The 19,358-nt window shown below is 33.7% G+C and overlaps 1 non-coding gene and 1 pseudogene across 1 annotated transcript; both read right to left on the bottom strand.

Annotated features, from left to right (window-relative positions):
* Nucleotides 1-1,305: 1,305 nt before the first annotated feature.
* TRNAP-UGG lies at nucleotides 1,306-1,377 on the bottom strand. The gene has a single exon. It is a non-coding gene; the product is annotated as a tRNA-Pro (tRNA).
* Nucleotides 1,378-2,800: 1,423 nt separating this feature from the next.
* LOC111439841 lies at nucleotides 2,801-19,101 on the bottom strand (annotated as a pseudogene).
* Nucleotides 19,102-19,358: the final 257 nt, after the last annotated feature.

The raw sequence follows: 19,358 nt of genomic DNA on the forward strand, positions 1-19,358 counted from the left end.
TCGACATTCTCTCTTACCAAGCACTCATACTCGCCAGGGTTGAGGAGACAGTCCGTGAGCTAATTGGGGTTTGAGATTGCGTAAACGCGAAAAGAGCTCACTTTCGACTTTCTCCTCGGCGTTTTGTGCCCGATTCTGGTTCAGGAAAGAGTCTGATCTCTTTCATTGGAGCACATTGATGCTGAAGGAGTATTCGAAACCGGTGGAGAGGCTATGATGACTTCAGGCTATTCAAATTGCATGACTGATACCACAAAGAAAGGGTTTCTAAGTCACACTAGTGAAATAGCTTTTTCATAATAATTATCTCGATATATGATACCAAAAACCTATCTGATGACTGATAAGGTAAGGGGTTTCAAAAGATAAAAGAATGACAATTCTATGTGTGATAGAAAAGATCTTTTTTTTCTAGTGTGTGCGGTTCGCCTTTCTTCCTAACTACGAATAGGCTATGGGGCTTTGCACTTCAGCCCATTAGAATACCACATTAAGGTGACAGGATTCGAACATATGGCTCTCTGAAACTTCTTCATCGGTTATTTGGGCGCATATTTTTTAAAAGGATTGTGACCATAGATGACCTATGGCTCTCTGAAAAGACTTCTTCATCGGTTATTTGGGCGCATATTTTTTAAAAGGATTGTGACCATAGATGACCTATGGCTCTCTGATGGCTCTCTGAAAAGACTTCTTCATCATCTATTCTGCCAAGAATATGTTTTCGGTTATTTGGGCGCTTCATCATCTATTCTGCCAAGAATATGTTTTCGGTTATTTGGGCGCTTCATCATCTATTCTGCCAAGAATATGTTTTCGGTTATTTGGGCGCATATTTTTTAAAAGGATTGTGACCATAGATGACCTATGGCTCTCTGAAAAGACTTCTTCATCATCTATTCTGCCAAGAATATGTTTCATTCTCTATTCTCATCTTCTTGGTTCAATGTTTATAAACCACATTTTAAATCATATTATCTTGCATAATTCATATAATATTGTTGGGGGCATTATGAGAATCGAACTTGAGACCTCTCACACTCAAAACAAAACGATAATCATACCACTTAGCTTGCATAATTTATATAATATTGTTGGGGGCATTATGAGAATCGAACTTGAGACCTCTCACACTCAAAACAAAACGATAATCATACCACTTAGACAAAATACCTTTGTAGTAGATCTATAATTCTGAGAGTTGAGAGTTGCTAGTCTATATATGAAATATATATAAGCTGTGCATTGCCACGCATTCCTTGGGGTTAGGCCCCATTGATAACTAATTTTTCTTTGTTTTTTAGATGGACATTCCAAGAATCGAACTCAAGACCTCTTGCACCCAAAACAAGAATCATACCACTAGACTAAATGCCCTTATTTTGAAATATATATTAAGTTGTTTATGGAATGTATCATAATTATTTAATTTATTTTCTTTGTTAATGAAATCCATGAGCAATTATTATTATATCTTTTAGATCTAGACCGCTGTTAAATTATTTACATACGGTTTGCGATAATTACTGTAGAGAGAAGAAAAAAGAATAAAAGTTATTTTATTTACATAGGGTTTGCGATAATTAATGTAGAGAGAAGAAAAAAGAATAGAAGTTATTTTCTAGTGTAAGTTTTAGTTTGATAGTTCCATTTGAGACATATATAGTGGAGTACACACACTACAAGAAATAATAGATAACATAGCTTTCGAAAATTGCTATCGTAGACTTTTTTATAGCGTTTTTTTATAGCTATAATAGATGCTATAATAAAGTATGAAATTATAGCTTATATATGTTACTGAAGCGTTTTATTGAAGCTATAATATATTTAATATAGCTAAAATATCATGCTATCATTAACTTATAATATAGTATTTATAACTTTAAATTTATGCTATACTAAAATTATTTATTCATTTATAATTATTATAGTTTCTTTTAATAAAATTTAATTTACATTCTCATTTTTTAACTAAATAAACACGTGAATACTCCTAACAAATTAAATACCATGACTTCCATTCATAATTGATATTTCATAATCTATTTCCATCACAAGAGTAGTATTCATTCCTTTTCTAAAATAAAGTTATTCAAACGATACAAGATAAAATATTCTCCACTTCTTTACAATGATTTTCAACGTCTGGGGACCGCTATCATGGCCTCATCTTTAGACACACCTAAATTGAATGTACATTATTAGTTGAATAACTAAATAAAAAATCAATGATACAAAGATAATTAGATAACGATATAAATCTAAGATATATTCACATGACCATTACATTGGCATTTGGTAAACTCAAAAGAGCACAAGGAGTCATCAAAATGCATCATGATCAACCGTTAAAAAGTAATTAAACGTACTACCATATTCTCAAGTACTAAAACAACTAAAATTAATCAATTTACAGATATTGGAAATTCAAAAAGTTGTGTGATAAAAACTCACGAACTAATTTTACAAGTCACATTCACACAAAAATGTGCCAAGTTACTAATACCATGATTTAAGAAGAGATTTCACAAGAAGAATATTTGTAAATAGAGTTTAACATGGCAAACATGGCATAGAAACTTACAACTGCGCCACATTTTGTTGATAGCTTGTTAACCATTTCACCTAAAATGCTAAAGAAGTCACTGGAGTTAAATAATGAGAGCACATAAGAAACCAAGTTTTAAGTATATTGCTCAAAGATAAATAAACAACAACAACTCGTGTTCGATCTACACAAAGATGATCTTGCACCCCGAAAGTATACCAGGTATTAAGAAAGAAAGCATGTATCTTTTCATTCCCAATTCTTCGCTTCCTTCTGCATGCAACTAGTTGAAACCTTGACCAAACTTTCTTTTTCTTTCTCGACCCTTTCAGCAGATAGGATGGTACTGCGTAATTCCACTTTGGGAGGCAGCTTTCTCAGAATGAAGAGGACCAGAGAAGAAGGTAAGATCTCAACCAACTGTAGACATGGAAACACAAATAAGAACTCATATCTTTGAAAGAAAATGACATTCCACATTTTCCCGAGCAAAAAGAAGTAGAAAATACTAAGGAACAACATATTCCGTTAAAAGAATAACCCACATCATCCATCGAGGGGAAGATTATAATTTTAAGGGCCAGGCTTCACCTTTGATGAAAAGGTACACCAACAAAAATTTAGCTCAACAGAATTAATATTCAAGTCCAAGCAGCTTGCTGACAGTGAGGCTTGAACTAAATTCATCATCATAGAACACTAATACTCAGTTGCAGGAAACTCATCATATTGCTTAGAATACCCCAATTGACTAAAAGATTCCACTAAAACAAACCACCACAAGCGAAATATCATAGGTAAAACTGAATCTACAAGGTAGTATATAAAATTTATAACAAGATGATCCAAAACATCGAGGTCTATAGCTTGATCAAAAGCATTAAAGCATATCTACTGCCCAAGAAAATTAAACCAAGTTTAAAATGAATGGAGTATCAACCTAAAGCAATTGAAAGGCAAAACAACATGTTCATTTCTCGGTATAATATATGCATAAAACAACTATTAAATAATGCACAACTAATAGCTACAAGAATAAGCCTATATGTAAATTTATTACGTTATTCTCAATTCTTGAGGACGGCGTCAGGCTTTCATTGGTGATTGGTTAAGGACTCAAAAAAATGAATTTGAAGTACATTATAATACTCCGGCCCGGCCAGTCACTGATCTAATACTCAGGCCCGGCCAGACTTTGATCATCTTCTTGTTGTTGATATGACTAAAGGTACCTTAGATGTTTTTCAATACGTTGCACTAGTATGCTACATGAGATTAGAGAATTTGATCATGTTGTTTGAGGAACGAAAAGGAGAGAGAGTCATTTTAAGTGTAAAGTCACCAATCTTTGAGTGTAGAGAGTTAAGCCATCTCTACCTCTTTTTTCGTAAGTCTTCATGACTTCTGCAACTTTATTATTCCACATTTTTCTTCCCTTTTACTTACTTCCTATTCACCTCAGAGTAAGGAACAAAGTCAGACCACTTATCAGCACCAACTAAAATGTTCTTACAGTATTAATAGAAAGAAGAGTACAGCACGTCCAAACCTAATTTTCTCTATAATGGTTGCTATTTGAGTTGAATAGCATGAGACCACAATTAATCTTCTATTTTGAGAGACACATACAGCAAGAATGCATGGGGAAACAAAACAATGTAGTAAAAGCAAACAAAATGAGGACAGCAAGAACACAAAAAATGCCAAAAAGACAATAAAGCATACAAAAATGGTTCAATAGGTAGTTGAAAAGTTCAATAAGATGGAAGAGTCTTTTCAACAAGATGGAAGAGTTAAGTTATAATGTGAAAGACTACCCAAAAAACAGAAAAAGTCAATTCCAAACTGAACATGTCTTCCAATATTTGCTTGAGCATTTCTGTTTGACCATCTGTTTATGGGTGGAATGTCGTACTATAACTGCGTACCCAATGCCTTTTGTTGAATTTTTTAGAAGCGAGATTTAAATCTGGCATCTTGATCTAATGCTATTGTCTTTTGTTGAATTTCCAGAAGTGTACCCAATACCTTTACTGATGAATATTCATTTTTAATGTTAGCAAGAGTAGCTCAGTTGGGAGATTGTTAGACTGAAGATTTGAAAGTCACACGTGTTTTATCCACGTTCAACGCACCTAATACAAGTTTATTATATGACTATACAATCTAAAAACATAACTTGCTTATTCAATCTAAAATTAGTGATTATTTCTTTTTAAAACATAATGAATTAGCGAAAATGCCTTTAATTATGAATTTTCATTTTTAATATTAGCGGGGATAGCCCTGTTGGGAGAGCTTCAGACCGAAGATTTGAAGGTCACGTGTTTGATCTCCACGTTCACCGCACCTAATTCTAGTTGCATAACCCGACTATTCAATTTAAAATTAGTCATTATTCCTTTCTGAAATCTCAATGAATTATCGGAAATACTTAACGTGTTCTAGTTCACCGCACCTTATACAAGTTGGATAACTTGAATATCTTATTAAAAATTAGTGATTATTTCTATTTAAAATTTCAATGAATTAGCGAAAATACCTTTACTGATGAATTTTTATTTTTAATGTTAATGTGGATAGCTCAGTTGAGAGAGCGTTAGATTGAAGATCTGAAGGTCTCGTGCTCGATCCATGTTAACCACACATGGTTCACATTGCACAATTTGACTATTCAATCTAAAATTAGTGATCATTTCTTTCTAAAATTTCAATTAATTAGCGGAAATATCTTTACTTAAAAACATTCATTTTTAATGTTAGCGAGGATAGCTCAGTTTGGAGAGCGTTAGAGTTAAGATTTGAAGGTCACGTGTTCAATCTCCACGTTCACCGCACCCGTTTCTATTTGCATAACCTGACTATTCAATAAAAAATTAGTCATTATTTCTTTTGAATATCTTTACTGATGAATTTTCATTTCTAATAATTGCGGGGATAGCTCAGTTGGGAGAGCGTCAGACTGAAGATTTGAAGGTCATGTGTTTGATCCATGTTCATCGCACTTGGTTCATGGCACCTTATAGTTTAGTTGATTATTATTATTTCTTTTTAAAATATAATGGGGAGTGTTAAACTAAAGATTTGAAGGTCACGCTCCACGTTCACCGCACTTGTTTCCATTGCATAAGCAATAAAAAATTAGTTATTATTTATTTTTAAAATTTAAATAAATAATGAATTAGCGAAAATACCGCATTGGTTGCATAAGTTCATTAAGTTGCATAATTTTATTCAATCTAAAATTAGTGATTATTTCTTTTTAAAATATAATGAATTAGCATAAATACCTTTACTTATGATTTTTTTTCTTCAAATATTAGCGAAGATAACTCAGTTTTGAGAGTGTCAAACTGAAAATCTGAAGGTCACGTGTTCGATCTATGTTCACCGCACCTGATTCACGTCACATAACTTGACTCCTGACTATTCAATTTAAATACCTTACTAATGAGTTTTCATTTTTCATTTTCAATGTTAGGTGGATAGCTTGGTTGGGAGAGCGTCACTATAGATCTCAAGGTCACGTGTTTGATCCACGTTCACCGCACCTTTTTGAAATATCAATGAATTAGCTAAATACCTTACTAATGAGTTTTCATTTTTAATGTTAGGTGGATAGCTTAGTTGGGAGAGCGTCACTATAGATCTCAAGGTCACGTGTTTGATCCAAGTTCACCGCACCTGATTCAAGTCGACTAAGTTGCATAACCTGACTATTCAATCTAAAATTAGTGATTATTTCTTTTTACAATTACTTGACTATTTAATCTAAATTTAGTTTCATTTTAATGTTAGCGTGGATAGTTGAATTCGGAGTGGGAGTGGATTCCTAATTCTTTATTTGACTATAAATGCTCCCTAAGACATTTAGTAAAATGACTCATTTTATTGCATGGAACAATAAAATTGATGTTCCCGTAGAATTGTCAATACATTCTACTTTCAATGTTGCTAAATTGAGTCCTTTTAATGTAGGTGATGATTTTTCTGATTTGAGGACGAATCCTGAAGAGGGAGATGATGATAAGAATCACGGTGTACATTCTACTTTCAATGTTGTTGAGTTGAGTTCTTGTAACAACCGAAGAAAATAAAATAAAATAGTAATAATAATCATAATAATAATAATAATAATAATAATAATAATAAATAAATAAATAAATAAATAATAAAAATATATATATATAAAAAAAACATTTGGTAACCGATCCCTACTCCTTCCTTCAATCTCTCACCACTCCTTCCCTAAAAATAAATCTGGCAATAAATCAGTAATTCTTTTCTGTAAAGATTTACCCAGAATTTCTACGTTACTACCAAAACAAATAGAAAAAAAAAATAAAAAGTTTAGCCGATTTAGTTCGGCTGAGGAGATACCTCATTTGAAGAGGTCAGTAGTGACATGTTAAATCTTCCTCTTATTTTATTAAGTAATATTAATTTGGTTACAATTATTTTGTTTTGAATTAGAGATGAAAATAATTTTGTATGAGTTTTAAGAAGAATGACCAATGTAAATTAGAGAAATAATTTTATAGAGTTCAAACTTGAAAATGATGTCATGGGCTCACATAGGTTGACTTGGAGTTCAATGGACTTTCATTAAGGATAACGACGGAATAGAACTTTCATTAAGGATATATTTGTGGCGACGACTTAAGCTAACCAAGTAAGTGACCTTACTATCGGCATGGTTATATTTGATGTTGACACGTGCCCTGTAGTTCTGCACGTGTCATATATATATTGATATGTGTGAATTGTCTGTGGATCGATATGCTTCCTATATGTTATGTTATATTATTATAGGTGGTTTGTATGATAATAATTATGGTACGATGTGCTCAAGGATATGTTTGAGATAGGATACGAGAAGGATGCACAAAACGAAATGTAACGATAGAAGTAAGATACGTTCATGAAACGTTAAGGTTAGGTTACATACCGGAATGCTATGGATAGGAGAGATTGATGAAAGAATACGGTTAGGTTATGGGTAGAAAGGGATAGGTTTATGATAGATTGATAGAACGATAGCATTATGGTAAGTTAGAGAACGATATGACTATGAAGTGTTTACGTTATGACTTGTTTTATATGGTACATTGTATGCTAGATTATTGTGCTTAAGTACGTAGTTATGTGAACGTGAATGTATGCTATGTATGCTTTTAGTCTGATGTGATATGTTATGCATGTGACGATGGGTGGTCCTTGAACGATTATGGCTTGTTGGTATAAATATTTGAATGTAACTGTATGAATTGTATGACATGAAATACGGTAAATTGCATGAAACATAACCCCGCTAGGAATATGTAAAGAAATGAGAATGAGAATGACATGTCAGCATGAAAACGTGACAGGGGGTTATGTTCATTAATGATAACTGTAGGACTAGTGGGACCTCATGCATATTGTGTGTTCATGCATTTGGGGGGATACTCCTATCCCATCATGAGGGTACGGACGCGTACATCCAATGGCAGGATAATGATCGTTATGTTTTGCATAGTGCTGCCGTAACGGTTCTAGTTTTAACGGGTCCTGGTATAAGGGGCTCCCAGAGTATGCCTACCGGTTAGGGACAGTGGCCCAGCGGTGTGCGAACTAGCTGGTGAGCCCATACTCGCACGTATGGGCTTCGTGTAGAGTATATAGTACACGTCCACGATTACCTGTTAGGATTACATCATAGGGAAAACGAAACGAAACGAAAGATAGGTCCCATCATTTCATTGCATGTGATTGTTGCATTTAACCCCAATAGTGGGGTCATTTACTGAGTATTTCTTTAAATACTCAAGTCGTGTGCTACTACATTTTTCAGGTTAAGGCAAGGCATTTCTGTACGGTTGACGACGGCATCGCAACTCGAGATCATGGCACATGCATAGGATAGTGGTATTTATTTTCTTAGACTTGGGATAGAATAGGATGTTTTAAACTTAAGTGCTTATTTATTTTATTTCGAGTCTTTTGTTTTGTTGTTTTAAAGATGTTTTCGAAACACGTAAGTCTATGGCTGTGTTTTAAGTTAAAGGTTATGTTTTATGGAATTTAAATGAAGTCTTCTGCATTCAATGTTTATGGTATTTATACAATAGGGATCTTAAATTAAGTAGAAAATTTCGGGTTGTTACAGATCTTTTGATGTAGGTGATGATTTTTCTGATTCAAGGACGAATCCTTTTGAAGAGGGGGATGATGATAAGAATCATGGTGTTCCAACTGGACCTATTACACAACCCAATGCCAAGAAGATTCAACAAGCATTCATACTTCATCTACAAAATTGGATAGGCTAGGTTCAACCATCATTTCATGTGTTACAAGCTGATTCATTTGAGTCAAGACCATTTGGAGATTCAAAAGTAAATAATTGGACTGCTGAAGTAGTGGAAAAAAGTTGCAAGCATCATTTCATGAGTGGTTAGAAAACTTTATTTATTATTTTAATTTCATAAAGTTTGTAATGCTCAAATTGACTTCGTCTTCTGTGGAGATTTAAAGAGATCGAGATTAAATCACGGCCACTAACTTCTTTTGTTGGGAGACTATAAATACTCACAAATTATTATCTAAAAGCATATTTGTGATCAATGAAATTGATCTCTCAAGTTGAGACGATCCCCCTTATAGAAATTTGAGCATATCTTTGTCATTTCTAAGTTTCATGCAATTCTTGTGGTAGATTGCATCTCAGTCATTCAATCAAGTCTTGATCAAGTTCGACTGTGAAATGACTCAATTTAGAAAAAGGTTCCAAATCTTGTTTCTCAATCTTGGATCTCATCATCTAATTCTAGCTTTATCTCTTGGTTGATCCAAATTTTGTATAAGAAGGTGTTAATTTCTTTAATACAAGGGTTCTTGCTTCTACAAAAGCTTGACACGTTGGGCTAAAGATTACGGTTGGTCTATCATCCTTCAACGGGATTTTCTATCCTCATGACTTGCTCTGATGCGGTCATTCTTCTAACGCCGATGACACGTCCAGTTGTCGAGATTGGTAATGTGAGTTTGTAACCCATCCATTGAGGTTCTTGGAATGATTCTATAGCTTATCATTTCCATGTTGGGAGTTGGATCATGGGTCTTGGGCGAAGGAATCCTTGATTTACCGCCCTTCGAGTTAGAAGGAAGTGACATAAGGCTAATTTTTTTTTCAATTTTATTGATTTTTTTAGTGATTTTATTTGATTTTATTTCAATTTTGTCAAACTCACTTAGGTGCTCATCTCGATCATTTCAGCCTTGTTAGCGTTCAATAAGAGAGACCTTGGAAATAACCTGTAACTACTCAACTAGATTATCACATTAACAATTTGAATCAAATAAAGTGACATTAACCATTTGAATCACCTCAACCCCATTTGTTGAACTTGACCAAATGTCTATAACATAACACTAACAAAGGTACAAAGTAATACAAACAAAGGTACAAAGTAACACTAACAAAGGTACAAAGTTCATAAAAGTCTTTTTAATCTAAAATACCATTGAACTTGACCATTATAGTGCCTCTCAAACGTAGGTAAAGTTTAAATTCGAGTCTCCTTGTAAAACTCACTCGGGTGCTCATTTCAACCATGATGGCGTTCAAAAGGTCAAATTTTGAGTTGACTTGGACAGTTCAGTTGAACTGGCCGTATCATCATTTTCTTCCTCTGAACAGGAAGAAGATGCGCATTTTTCGCATCTCCGCCATCTGAAACTCAGCCTGTACAGCCAAATTTACAGCGTTTCTCTCCTCGCTTTCTTCATGAAACTTAAAGATGGATGTTACAAGAAAGCGCTAGGGATATATTTGATAACATCTCGTGGATCGTAGCCTAAGATATTCGCTACCAAAGTTCATCCAAAATCTGATTTATCGCTGGAGATAAAACAAAGGATTTCTTATTGGGTAGCCGATTCTAGGTGTTTCAAGGCCCTACTCTTCATTGAACCCCTTCCATATCCTATCTTCAGGCTAAAGGAATTGGTTTGGAGGAACGTCTTTGAGTGTAGAACCTTAATTTCCAAAAATCGTTCTCGGTATGCAACTCACTCGAAACGCCAGATTTTCGATCTCGCAGGTAGCTTGTTCTATGATGTTTCAACTCCCGATTCCTTCATCAAGTTTACACAACTTCTTCCTCTAAAGCTAGAGGAATCCTTAATTTGAAGGAAAAGAGATCGTAGATATGAATTTTTACTCTTATCCCCAATTTAATTTTGAAACCTATTTCCTTCAATTTGGCACGCTCTCGAGGTTATTTTTCTTCGTGGTCTTCTATGGAAGCATTCCTTGGAGGTGTAGAAACTGATTGGAATCATTCTTGCTCGACGAGTCATCATGTATCATCGGATTGGATTTTAAAGTTTTTCTTGAAGTTCTTCAATGGCGGATTGAATTGGGGGAATGGTTTCTGGGCACTTTCAGCACTCTATTCCTTCATAGAACTTGTGGGTAATATTGTCCAGAAACTGTAGGAATAAGTTTGAAGAGAAATGGTTGAGGATTGCTCTCGAATTTGGAAGAAATCTAAGAGTAGGAAACCCATAATCTAAACGCTTATTGCCTTCGATTGAGGGATCGACCTTTCTCGATTCTTATTCCATATTGTTGCTCCTACTTCAAACTTTATAGGAGGATTTTAAACCGACATTGAGAGCTCCTGATTCTTCGTTATTTAGAAGTTTGAAGAGAAATGGTGGAGGATTGCTCTCGAATTTGGAAGAAATCTGAGAGTAGGAGACCCACAATCTAAACGCTTATTGCCTTCAATTGGTGGATCGACCTTTCTCGATTCTTATTTCGTATTGTTGCTCCTACTTCCGACCTTATAGGTGGAGGTTAAACCGACATTGAGAGCTCCAGAATCATCATTATTTAGAGATCAAACTTTCTGGATAATTTTTTGGAGATATCAACTCCAATCATAGCCTTACCGACCTCGGCTTTGAATACTAGTCGTTGGATGTGATGACCCGTGCATGTTCGTTCTAGATCATATCAAATTTTGGAGGAGAACCGACGGTTGAGATTTCAGTTCGAAATATTTTGCTCGGATGGTCACGGTAGATGCTTTGATTCGAATTAGAGTGACATTTCTGTAATTATCCATTCTTCCAGGGGTATTTTGGTAATTTGCCACTTTTAAAATATTTTATTATTATTTTTCTGGAAAAATCCATAATTTTTCTACAAATTTTTCATTGCTTTTTTTATCATTTTCCCCTTTTTTTGAATCTTGAGATTCCTTCTAGATAAGGAATTACCAATCCGGAAAGATTCTTGATAATTGACAAAAATGACTTTTTTGCCCTTTTGATTTACTTTTTTCTTTCCAATCCTTTTCAAAAGGTCTTTAACTCCTTGAAATCACTTGTTAGGGTACACGAGTGACTTGACTAAGTCCTTTGTTCTTGCTTAATCCTTTAATTTTTTTTCCTTTCTATCCTTTGGGTCTTTCACGAGTGGCTTATTCTTATGGGAGATAATTTCCTTCATTTTTGGGTGTTACATATACATACTCGTTACACACACAAAATAAGAAGCAGACTCAAAAGTAGAACAAAAAATACTAGATTAAAAACAGAGGTTAGTCCATGGCCCACACTCCAAAGGCCGCTCTCATCCATGACCAACTCTTAGTTACTTGAAAAAAAAATGATAAACATGGTGTGAGTAGAACTTAGTAAGTAGCATACTAGTAGGTTCTTAATCGCGACCTTAAGCTAGGATATTACTTCTTGTTATGTTTCAGGATCTTATACTAATCTTGAAAACTTTCCCCTAAAATAACCTTCAATTTTCTCCCCATGAACACAATTTTCTCCCCATCTATCTTTTTTTTAACACTTTTGAAAGTTAAAGAAGAGTAGTTTTGAAGCTTTTTTTTTTAAATTCAACTGTATTTTTTTTATAAAAAAATTATAAGTATTTTTTTAAAATAAAGTATTATGAGTATTTTTTTTAGATAAAGTGCAAAGGTCGGTGGTATTTTTATTAATTTAGATTATAATTTAAAAAAAAATACAAATTTTTGTGGATTAAGTTAATATTAATTTTATTAAAATACATAACACCACATTAAAATTAATTTATTCAGACTAAAATTAAAACTAAAAAATCAATTTATTTTAAACTAAAAAATTAATTTATTTTAAAACTAAAAAGTATACTTCTTTGACTAAAACATCCCTTATCCCAACTATAAAGAATTTAATTCCAAGCTCTTTTATAATAGACAAACGATTTATTAACCTCTGTTGTAAGATTTCACTTCATCAATTTAAGTAGCGTTCAACTATAAATATCAAATTTTAAAGTATTCCTCGGCAAAGTAAATCTATTGAAACTATCTATCAAAGGTGTTCCATAATGAGTTGGGGAGAAGTGTTTCCTTCAATTCTAATTTCAATTAAGGATGTCAATGACAAAAAAGTGCAAGAGGCTAGAAGGTTTGTAGTGGAAGAAAATAACAAGAGTCATGAACATCGTTTCGTTTACAAGCTGTATCATGTGTCTTATTGATGGTTACTTAAATCTCGTTGAATTGGTGCGCCTTTCACATCAGAGACATTTGTGCCTTAAACCAAGCTATTTGCAATAGCGAACTTACTAAAAACTCTTTGCTTGCTGCAACATTTGCTTGACATAATTGGACCAAAGGACGGTATGGACGACCATAGCTCACTGTATTGGTCTCCAATCATGAAGTGTGACGTCGGATCTTTGTGCATACCATATTCATTAACTATAACATGGCAAGAAATTTTTTATGTTTGAATTGGGCATGCCATATTCTGTTGTTCTTATATATCTTTAGTTACGTGTGATTAAAGCAAAGAAGTATAGACATGGTTTCCAACCAACTTTTCCTTTATAGTTAGTTCGACGAATGGGTTTTTGTTATCATTTTATCGTTAACCCTTCCACTCGATTTTGTGTTATGATATTATACAGGGAATGAGAAGCGACCTTACTTGGACAAAATTATATACCGTTTGATAATTATTGTTGATAACAAAGAAAATTGAATTATAAGCATTTTAAGTTCAAAAGTAACAAATTACTTGTACACTTTTACTTATATCTTCATATTCTTTATATAGAGATAAGGAACGTAGGGATAGAAAAGGTACTCATAATATCATTATGACTACGGCATATTTCATTAATAAAAGAGAGTAAACATCCACAAACACACACACATATATTTCGAGAGAGAGAGGGCTTATTATAAGTAGAGATAGCATTCTAGTAGTTGTATTGCTACTTGGGGACAAGGAAGTTGAGAACTTCTTTAAAAGATGAGAGCTTATGAGTAGGTGGTGATGGATATATCACATGCACAAAAAGAAAGTTCTGCACCTTTGTAATAAAAGATCAAGGAATATCATCGTTATTTATAACTTCTAACAGAAGAATATAAATTCTGCGAGGACGACGTTCTCTAGTCATACCAACCAGACCGTTCACCACACGCTTGTAGATGAAACGATGTCCACTATTCTCGTTATTCTTTTCAACTACGAACCTTCTTGCATTCTGCACTACTAGGTTATTAACATCCTTAATTGGTACTAAAGCATCTAAAGGCAACCCTTTCACACGGCTCATTCTAACACCTTTGGTAAATAGTTCCAAGAGACATTGTTAGACCGATTTTGTTCATGAATACTTAAGAATTTGATATTTATAGTTATAGTTGAATGCTACTTAAATTGATGAAGTGAAATCTTACAATAGAGTCTAATAAAGCGTTTGTCTATTAGAATAGGTTGGAATTAAATTCTTTATAGTTTGAGATAATAGTTGTATTCTTTAAGTCATTCAGACTAGTGTTACTAGTACTTGTTAGTATATTTGAGTATAAATATTAAAATGATTAGTTATTAAATATTGTTTGAATTAAATCATTTATAATTCAAATGATTTCATAACCTAATTCATAAAAAAATAAATAAAATAATTAGGAAGCATTTATGTGATAGATAAAAATAAGATGCATAAAAAGAACTTGCCCTAATTACTTTATTCATTGACCTTTAATCTTAAACGTAACTTAAAATATTGCAATAATGTGATTCAATCGCCTATTATGAAATTAGGCCCGAACTAAAAGAAATAATATTTTTAAAAGATGGAAAAATTCATAAGCCAACCAAAATATGTATTCAAAGATGAAGAATTCACAACAACAATCACAAACAATATTAATGAGCATCTTGTCTTTTGGTTTATCACATTTTCAAACATGAACCTCAATTTCGAGTCGGTGATTATTATGGATCATAATCGAAGCTACTTTGCAAGTAGCTTTGAGCATTCACAAAAGGTCAAAAGTTGAATTTCTTAAGAATGGTAACAAAATAACCAATGATTATTGTTGAATTTCCAAAAAAATACACCACAAATTTCATTTATTGATATAAATGGAACCATTGATATAAAACCCTATTATATAATTGCATCTTCACTAACAAACCCACCTCGGAGTGATCATCTTCACCCGAGGCTGCAAATTAAGAAGCCTTCCAGGATTACTCAAAAGTGAACTTTTAAGACAAATGAAGCTATATTTGAGCAAGAAAAATCATGTTACATGTGTCTGGGATACCACGGAGACACCATTACATGCAATCACTACCACCTGAAGTTTCTTTGATATTGTAGTTGGATCTATGAGACTCATCTCTCAGATGTGAAAGAGTAGTTATATCCAACATTCTTACTTGTGTGCCTCTTACACAGTACTCTCAACAAATGGATCGCTTGATCTTTTCTACTCTACTTTACTTCCTCTTGATAATGGTGTGGTATTGACACAACTCATATTGCTGATAATCATCACTTACATCCAAAACTAGAGTATAGCGGTCGACTATCGTCAAGGACCCATTCACCATTTTCATTCCTACCGACGGAAAAGTTTTATTACATTCATTTCTTTCTCATTTCTAACTTCTTCATTCTCACATTAAACTTTTTTTTATTTAAAAAAAAAAAAATTAAACGTGAAAACGGAGAAAGAAGGAAGAAGAAAAAAGAAAACCCTTAATTTTGAAAGCTTATCAAATACTCTTTGACCGATGTAAAGAAAGCTTGAGAATAATTTATTCTCGCGTCCCTCTTTGACATTTGTTGGATATATATCCTTCCTTCACATGTCGTATCATAATCATATCATATCGTAAAAACTTCGTGGTTATATCCTTCCCTAATTTATCATAGCCTTAACATCCTTAGACATATCATAGTTGTGTCGTTACCTGAACGTACCTTAGTCATAATGTTACAGAACGTATCCTAACGCTATCGTTTTATCAATCTATCATAATTCTATCACTTTCTACCCATAACCTAATTGTATTGTTTTATGAATCCATCGTGACCATATCGTTTTTATCAATCTATCATACCCATAGCACTTCGATGCGTAACCAAACCATAACATTTCATGAACATGTCTTACTCGTATCGTTACATTACGTTTAGTGCATCCTTCTCGTATCCTATCTCAAATATACCATTGAACACATGGTACCGTACGTACTATCATACAATTCACATATTATAACATATCATAAGCATATCGATTCACAAACATTTCACACATATCAATATATATGACACTTGTAGAACCACGGACACAGTCAACATCAAATATAACCATACGGATGGTAAGGCCACCTACTTGATTAGCTTAGGCTGGTGTCCCCAATTTATCCTTAAGAAAGTTCGATTTGTTCTTTGTATTAAAGTCAACCTATATGAACATGACATCAATTTCAATCATTTCTCTCAATTTTATGATGCTCTAGTGTTAGATTTCATGAGAATATTGCATGAGCAAAGTCTTGAAATGTCTATATATTAAAACTGTTTAACACTTTCCAAATTTTGATTTTTGGTTGTTTGTGTTTTTTTTTTTTTTTACTTGTGTTCCTAATCTTACTTCGGTGTGTTTGTTACATTTTTATTTTTTTTAATTATGTTAGTAATTAGCCAATTTAATCAATTCATCTTTTATGTTTATTCATTTTTTTTTAATTATGTTAGTCATTACTTTTGGCTATTCATGGACTTTCTAAATTAAGGATTTTATTTCTCTTGGGTCAAAACATCCTTAAAGCACAAAATTGAAGTTGTAGTTAGTCAACTATAATATTTGACGTAAAGAAAGTATGAGAATAACTTAGTGTCACTAATCTGACACGTGTTGGGCATGTACTGAACTCTTGTTAATACAATGGATACATTACAAATTTATAATTCATCGTATCAGACACTTGACTTTGAATATATTTTGAGAGTGAAACGTACATTAAGCTTTTTTTTAAGTATACAAATATATAAACTTATTTATATGAATTTATGTCTAATATAAAATTGATAAATTTTTTGAAATAATTCTTTTTAATTAATGTATCATTGTCATATCGGTGTCCTAGGTTTCTTAAGAATGACATGTTACTGTTAGGAACAGAAAAAGAAAACCGTAAAGATCATAAGAATTGGGAGAAATCTCTCATCCAATTGAAGAATGACTAAATCAAATCTAATTCAAATAACTAGATCAAATATAATCCAAATAACTCAATCAAATCTAATCCTAACAATCTCTCCCTTAAACTGAACACGAATAGTAATCAGTTTATATCTACGACCTCATATCAAACTTCCACCAGGTAACTTCATCAATTCTCATGTGCCATTTCTGTTTATTGCTCCAGATCCATGGCTTGCCTCCATTTTTCACTCTTCAATGCTTCTTTAAAGTTTACAAAGTTTGGAGGTTCAGTAGGGGTAAACATGGCTGAGCTTCATCATCTTCTTTACAAAAAAAAACTTCACCTATTGCATAGTCTCTCATCCAGACTGGTGGTCTCTTATTCCTCGCCTTATTCGAGCTAGGAGAGCTTGCTTCAGCCAAAGAGCCAGATGAAATGTTTTCCTTCGTAGTATTTTCATCTGCTGCTTCTATATCATTATTTTCATCTGCCGCTTCTATATCATTATTTTCATCTGCCGCTTCTATATCATAGAGTCTGTAAGCTTTTGACTCTTCACTAACCCCCAGCAAAACATAACTCAAACTAATATCATCTAACTTAGTTCTCTGAGTTGCCTCCTCTTTTTGTCTCTAAATCAACTCGAGCTCACAATTTTGTTCTTCTTCCTTCTGCTGCAGCTCCAGAACTAATCGTTGTTGTGCTTTTTCTACCCTTCTTCTATTCTCTTCCAGCATTTTATCTAGCTCTTCTCTCTCTTTTCGTGCTTGTTTTTCTTTTTGTCTTGTAGCAATAAGAGCGGCTTCTTTCTCTTTCTCAAGCTGCACATCAACATCATCAAACAACTTCGTGTGATCTTCCTCTACTCGTCTCTGTATTTCTAATTTAGTCTCTTCAGAGTTTAGCCTTTCTTCAACCTTCTTCTGAATTAGTTCTTCCATCCTCCTAGCTGCATCTTCTTCTAACTTCTTCAACTCTGCTTCACGCCTTTTCTTCTCTTCTTCCTCTTTCTTAAGCTTCTCTATGGAATGATTTCAATCAGTTGATGCACGACTAGGACTGGAACTATATGATTTGGGGAAAGGAGATAACGAGGAAGACCTACTTCTACATTGGCAACTGAGGGAACTTGAACGGCTGCTTCTCTTGGAATGGGTAGTGGAATGATAGGGGAAAGGACTTGGGTCCCTTCTGTTAGGTTATGGAGTCTGATGCTTATTTATAGCTTGGTCAACGGTTATATCCCGTAAAGCTATATTTGGTAAAGCTATATCCGATAAAGCTATATATGGTAAATAGCTATATATAGTAGATGGTTAAATCGGGTAAAGCTATATATAGTAAATAGCTATATATAGTAGATGATTAAATCTGGTAAAGCTATATATAGTAAATTGAACTATATATATATATCCGATCCAGTAGAGCTTTGAGATGTACTTTCTATTCTCTATAATTCTCTCTTACTGTACATACGTGAAGTCATCAATAGAAAAATCCTTTTAGCCAGAGTTCTCCTTGCACTTTTCTCTATCCTTTTCTTTGTGTTCATCTAGATCGAGCATGTGTGTTGTTGTGCGATCCTAACACCTTCTGCTTCTCTGACTATGGCGAGAGAAATTGGAGCGGTGAGTGTACGACAGAGACCTTGAACCACTTCTCCCCATAAGTTTCAATTGAGTTTGAACGGCTGCTACAGGCTGAGATATAGCATGCAATAGAACATTCGATTCAAAGACATCTTTGTCTCCATGATTAAGCCTCTCTCAGGATGAAGCATGTTCCATTTTGAAACAAAAAAGTAACCCCATTTGCTTGCAATTTACCACTACTCAACAAATTGTTCCTCAGGTCTGGCACATAGAACACTCCTGTGATTATCATTATGATTCCATTCACTTCCAGCCGTACATTACATCTCTGAAACTTCCATCTAAATCTAAAAAATATTCCTTCTTCCCACACATATGATTGCTACATCCCGAGTCAAGGAACCACATATCTTCTTTATTGGCCTTATTCATATTCACGTAAGCCATCAGCGACATCTCTTCTTGATTCTCTGCATAGTTTGTCTCCTTCTCCTTGCTTTGACATTCCCATTGAAAATGTCCTAGATTGTGACAGTTATAGCACTCCACTGTGGCCTTGTTGAAGGTTTGTCTGCTTCGTCTGGTATTTCTTTGACATTCCCATTGAAAATGTCCTAGCTTGTGACAGTTATAGCACTCCACTATGACCTTGTTGAAGATTTGTCTGCCTCGTCCCCTTCCTCTGTCTCTAAAGCTTCCACGAC

The sequence above is a fragment of the Cucurbita moschata genome, unplaced genomic scaffold (assembly GCF_002738365.1).
Source record: "Cucurbita moschata cultivar Rifu unplaced genomic scaffold, Cmos_1.0 Cmo_Scf00111, whole genome shotgun sequence".
Lineage (NCBI taxonomy): Eukaryota > Viridiplantae > Streptophyta > Magnoliopsida > Cucurbitales > Cucurbitaceae > Cucurbita > Cucurbita moschata.